We start from the raw sequence: 6282 nt of genomic DNA on the forward strand, positions 1-6282 counted from the left end.
CTTGGTTTTACCCAAATCCTTCATCTCGAATTCCGACATCAGGTAGGAACTCGCTTCCTCAATATCCTCAGGTGTACCGATTATGTTTAAATCGTCCACGTACACCGAGATTATACAGAATCCATCTTGGGATCGCCGTATAAAAACACATGGGCAATCTTTATTGCTCGTGTAGCCTTTCTCATGAAGGAAATCACTTAAGCGATTGTACCACATTCTACCGGACTGTCTGAGTCCGTACAGTGCCTTTTGAAGTTGAACACTGTATAGACCCCTATTTGCTCTATCATGGTTCGGAACAGGGATACCTTCTGGAACCTTCATGTATATGTTCGAATCCAAGTTACCATATAGGTAAGCAGTGACAACATCCATTAGTTTCATTTTCAAGCCCATGTTTATTGCCATCGAGATCAAGTATCTAAAGGTAACTCCATCCATGACTGGGGAATAAGTCTCCTCAAAATCGACACCTGGTCGTTGAGTGAACCCTTGAGCAACGAGCCTTGCTTTGTACCGTACTACCTTATTATTTTCATCTCTCTTTCGAACAAAAACCCACCTATGGCCAACAGGGCGAATGTGGGGAGGAGTTCGACAAACTGGTCCGAACACCTTCCTTTTGTTGAGAGATAATAATTCGGCAGTAATTGCCTGCTGCCAATCTTTCCAATCCGACCTTTTCTTGCAATCAGCGAGCGTGTTAGGCTCAGGGTCAAGATCTATGATTGAGGCAATTTTCGTAGCAAAGTTGATGTCGACAATCACCGTTGCTTGGTTCAGGGACTCCCCCGTATAAATATAATTTATGGCCATTTCGTCATGGAGCGCATCAGGCGCAAACACTTGCTCTACCAAATTTCCCATTATGGGAGCAAGGTCCTTTAGATTTCCCGCGCCGATGTGTGCGCTCACATCTCCGCTGGGTGTTTCCCCTATGGGAAAGTTTAAGTCCGGAATTTCGTGCACTGAATTTTCCGTACTTGTGCCAGGTCTCGACTGGCTCCCCGTTTCAATTTGGGGTACTTTGGTGACAGGCTGTGATAAATCTCTCTTATCCTTTTTCGTCGGGCGTCCCCGAGTACTTGGGATTTGAGAAGCCGGATTTCTCGTCCTTTTAGGCCTTTGGATGGGAGCGGGCATACCATCATTTTTCTTCGGTATTTCAACCCTTTCCGGTGCATTGCGCGCGTGCACATGCGATTTTGTCACAGTCTTTAAGTCACTAAAGTGGTCGGGTAGTTGATTTGCTAAAGACTGCAAATCTATTATCTTTTGGACTTCTCTCTCAGTTTCAGCAGTGCGCGGGTCATGAGCGTGGATCCCCGTGGCTTGCCACGTGATTTCTCGACTTTTAGCATCAAGGGGTTGATTCTCTCCCCCTAAAGTCGGGAAAAGATCCTCGTCAAAAATGCAATCAGCAAAACGAGCCGTGTGACAGTCACCTGTCATGGGGTCCAGATACCTGATTATGGACACAGTCTCATAACCAACGTATATCCCCGACTTATGGAGCGGGCCCATCGCCGATCGCTGAGGGGGTGGTATTGGTACATATACCTGGCAACCGAACCTACGAAGGTGGGAAATTTTCGGTGCCGACCCTTGCGCAAGTTGAACAGGAGAGTGGATGTTGTAGGCCGACGGTCGAAAGTTGATGAGATTAGCCGCGTGTAACACCGCGTGGCCCCAACATGTAGTTGGTAAATTACAACCCTGAAGGAGCGGTCGGGCAATGAATTTAATTCTTTTAATCAATGCCTCGGCAAGTCCATTTTGTGTATGAACATGTGGTACCGAGTGCTCAACTTTGATTCCCATTGCCATGCAATAATCATCGAACGCCTTTGAAGTAAATTCTCCGGCGTTGTCCATTCGAATAGACTTTATACGATAATCCGGGAAATTATTCCGCATTTGTATGATCTGTGAGATCAATTTTGCAAAGGCATGGTTCCTTGTTGACAGTAGGCAAACATTGGACCATTTAGAGGAAGCATCAATGAGCACCATGAAGTACCGAAACGGCCCGTGAGGGGCTGAATTGGACCGCATATGTCCCCTTGGATACGTTCCAAGAACGCGGGGATTTCATCCCTCACCTTGAGGGGTGATGGCCTAATGACTAACTTCCCCTTAGCGCATGCGGAGCACACGAAATCATCAGGATTCGGGAAGTTCTTCACGTTAACATTATGGCCATGCGAGTTGTTAATTATATTTCTCATCATCCTAAGTCCGGGGTGGCCTAACCTATCGTGCCAGAGGCAGAAGAGTTCAGAGCTTCTAAAGACGGTCTTGAGGGTAGTGTACACGGGCGGTGCTACTATCTTAGTGTAGTATAGCCCTGTGTCAAACGAAGGAAGCCTTTCGATAACATGTTTACCACCTGCATCCCGCTTTGTGATGAGTAGGCATTCCTTGCCGTTTTCATCATCGGTCTCAACATGGAAACCATTAGCGCGGATGTCTCTAAAGCTCAATAGAGTACGAGTCGACTCCGGGTACAACAACGCATCATTAATGATCAAAGTTGTTCCCATGGGGAGTATAATAGTGGCTCGTCCGGAGCCAACTATGTGAGAACCGCAGCCGGCGATTGTCATAATACTTCCCGGAGATTTTTTAATGGACTCAAAGTACTTAGTTTCTCGTAAAATGGTATGAGTGGTGGCGCTATCGGCAAGGCACGTTTCCTCCATTCGGGCGCCACACGCGTTCTAAATTATGACATCTAATTAATGTAATGAGGAAGAAAATACATTAAAAATAAATGCACACATCTCAGAACATAACATGCTATCATGTATAAATAATGGAATAAATGAATAAATGTCATCCAATCGCCAAAGTAAAGAATAAGTTTATGCTCTCATAGAGCTTACAACCAAATCGAATTTATTCAATTTTATTGTATCAAAGCACGGAATCGTGATAACCAAAGAGGTATGCTAAGTGGACTCGGTGAAGAAGCCATTCACTTCCGCCGCAATCTCCATACTAGTGAGCTGATCCTCCTCAGAAATTATCTTGGAGGCAGCATCAATGTCTAGTGGCGGCGCCGCCGAGGCGGCCATGTGGTCAACCTCCATGGCGACGTGGGCCTCGGTAGAGACCGCCAAAGCTGCCGCGATGGGCACCACGGGGGTCGCCTCTATAGGCGCAACAGGGGGAGTAGCAATCATCACGGGTGCCGCCATGGGCGCCGGTGGAGCTCCCTCCTGAACCAAGGCGAGGTGCGTCTCACGCGCCTTTCGAGCCTTATATGCATCAACGACCTCCTGTGGTGCGCGGCACTGGCGGGAGAAATGCTCCACCGAGCCACAACGGAAGCAGTCCTGAGGCCTTTGCCCTCCCTTGCCCGGCTTGTTCTGCTTAGCCGGGGCGGGGGGGGGGTGAGGGCCCTTCTTCTTGCCCTTCCGGCCCCTCTTCTTCTGTTGAGGCTTGCGAACTTTGAGAGCGTTCACCTCCTGGCGTGAACTCCCCCCAAGTGGTTGCGCGACAAAGTTCTTTTTGAGAACCTCATCTTGCGCCTCCGCCACCTGGAGGATGTCAATCAACTCTGAATACCTCGTGTAGTTCCCCTGGCGGTAGTTCCGTGAGGACTGGACCGCGTCGGGGTGGAAAGTGGATAGGGTTTTCTCAATCTTCTGGGAGTCGGTAATCTCAGTACCACACAACCGAAGAGTCGTACAAATCCGGTGCAGAGCCGAATTGTACTCCCCAACCGTCTTGAAGTCCGCAAACCTCAGACGGATCCACTCTGCCTCTGCACGTGGCTTCACAGTGTACTTCAGCCGCTCAAACCGCTGCTTAAGAGCGGTCCAAAGGCCAGAAGCACTGCGCTCAGCCATATACTCATCTTTCAGAGTAGGTGACAGGTGATGACGGAGAAAGTGCAGAGCCTGCGCATTCTCAATCTCGAACTTGGGATCAGTGACGGCCAGCTGGGCCCCCTTACCGATCGCCCTCAGGAGGGTTTTGCCCTGGAGAAAGATCTCGCAGTCCGAGGACCATGACAGGTAGTTCAGCCCTGTCTGGGCCAACTCAGAAAACTCCTTGTGGACAATTCCGGCCATCTGCGATTTATGCAAAAATCATGAGATTACAGCAGGTAATCTTTTGCACAAAGCGATGTTGATAAACTTATTCAATAAAATGACGTTCCAATATTTAAAACATGCTATTATATGACTTACTAAATGATTAAGAGTGCTAAACAATTAATCTACAGCAGTAAAATCATACAATAATATCATGTTACAAAAGATAGCATGTTAAGCGCATCTAGTATGTGAAAACTAGCCCAAAAATTGAATTCCCGAGGCATTTATAAGCCTAAATACGCATTTTCAGCGAAAACAGACAGTTCCAGGGGTTTCTATGCGAAATATTACAGCAGGAATAAACTACGCAGAAAAACAGGAAACTCCAGGGGCTAAAACGCAATTCGCCGCGCTGCAGCCGGCGCCACCCTCTTTTTTTTATATGTCCGAAGGCCCACGGCCAGGCCCATCAGGGGCCGGTCCAGCCAGGCCCAGCAGGCCGGCCCGGGGCGTTGCACTGCCCACCAGGAGGGTGACGCTAGGGTTGCCCTAGCGCCCGAGAAACGCCGTGGCGGCGGCAGCCGGGCCGGCCAGCGGGGCGCGACGACCGGGGGAAAAGGGCAGCTGTCAACGGCGCGGCGGCGGGCCGCGGTGCGCGGCGGCGGCGGCTGCGGCCCCGGCACACGGCGACGGCGGCCGGCACGGCACGCGGCTGCGGCCACAGCACGCGGCGGCCATCGGGGCGCGCGGCCTCGGCGCGGCCAGCGGGGCACGCGGCCATGGCGCGGCGGCGCGGCCGGAGCGGCACGGCCCCGGCGCGGCGCGCCTGAGCAGCACGGCCAGCGCGGCGCGGCTACGGCCACGGGCGCGCAGCGCGCGCGGCCACGGCGGGCGGTGTGCTGCCACGGCGACGGCCAGCACGGCGGCGCCGGCAACCAGCGGGGTCGCGGCCAGCAGGGCGGCGCGTGCAGCGGCCACGCGAGCGCGGCGACGGCAGTCGAGCGCTTGGCGACGGGGACGTCGTCATCTGCCTCGGGATGGCAAGATCGTGCGTCTTCGGAACGTCACGACGCGTGTACGTCGGGTACAACGCGGCGGTACCGTGATCATCTGGATCACGATCTGTACCGACTCCCGTATAGTGTAGTCAACAAGTCTCTCGTGATCCAAAAACATCGACATTGGGGAGAGAAATCCACACCATAGGTAGATGTATCCGAAAAAATAATCTAATCGCAAAAACGGAATCGTAGTAACGAGAGGAATCCATTTTTGCAAAGAGTGGGGATCGGATCTTATACCTCCGCGGGATCGACGAAAGCCTGCGTGATGCAGGCTTGACGCAGGCTTGACGGAGAGTTGATGGAGCGAAGCGTGCTGATAACGTGTTCCGCAACTCCGCCGGCGAGTCCGGTCCGAGGTTGCGGAGCGAGAGCGAGCGTCGTAGACGAAGTAGTCAAAGTATGCGAAAGTAAAATGACACAGAGAGATGAAGGAGACCAGCTTTATTAATCAATGATCAGGTGTTACAATAATGGCTCCTCATTGTTTTATACAGAGGGTAGGTGGTCAAGGGATAAGTACCCACTTAACGTAAAATGGAGGAAACGGGAGGATACCCCGCGCTGCACGCACGAGGCGCGCCGCCACCCCACGATGACCCGGTTTCCCAACAGGAGGCACTTTTATTTCGGGCGCTAATGCTCTACCGGCTGATCGTGCGGAGTGTTCTGCCACTCACGCAGCCATTGGATTGCCTTGATCCATGGGTCGTCGCATGCTCTCACACGCTCCGTTATTTCCTTTGTCTACCACGTGCTTTTTACCCTTGCAACAACAACGGTGTTGCAAACCATTGCGGTGAACGACAACTGCAACTTAGACAAGCTTTTGTAACATCAACTTTGTTGCAAAAAAAAACTGCAATAAAACCCCTGTTGCAAAAAAAATCTACAACAAAAACTCTATTGCAAAAAAAAAAAATCCCGCAACACAACCTACTCCCTCCGTTCCTAAATATAAGTCTTTGGAGTGATTGCTCTATGGACCACATACGGAGTAAAATGAGTGAATCTATACTTAAAATACATATATATACATCCGTATGCGGTTCATAGTGGAATCTTTACAAAGACTTATATTTAGGAACGGATTGCAAAAAATATATTCTGCAACATAACCTTTGTTGAAATGTTTCCACAACAAGACCATTGTTGCAAAGTAGAGAGAGACGTTC

Source organism: Aegilops tauschii, chromosome 5 (assembly GCF_002575655.3).
Source record: "Aegilops tauschii subsp. strangulata cultivar AL8/78 chromosome 5, Aet v6.0, whole genome shotgun sequence".
NCBI lineage: Eukaryota > Viridiplantae > Streptophyta > Magnoliopsida > Poales > Poaceae > Aegilops > Aegilops tauschii.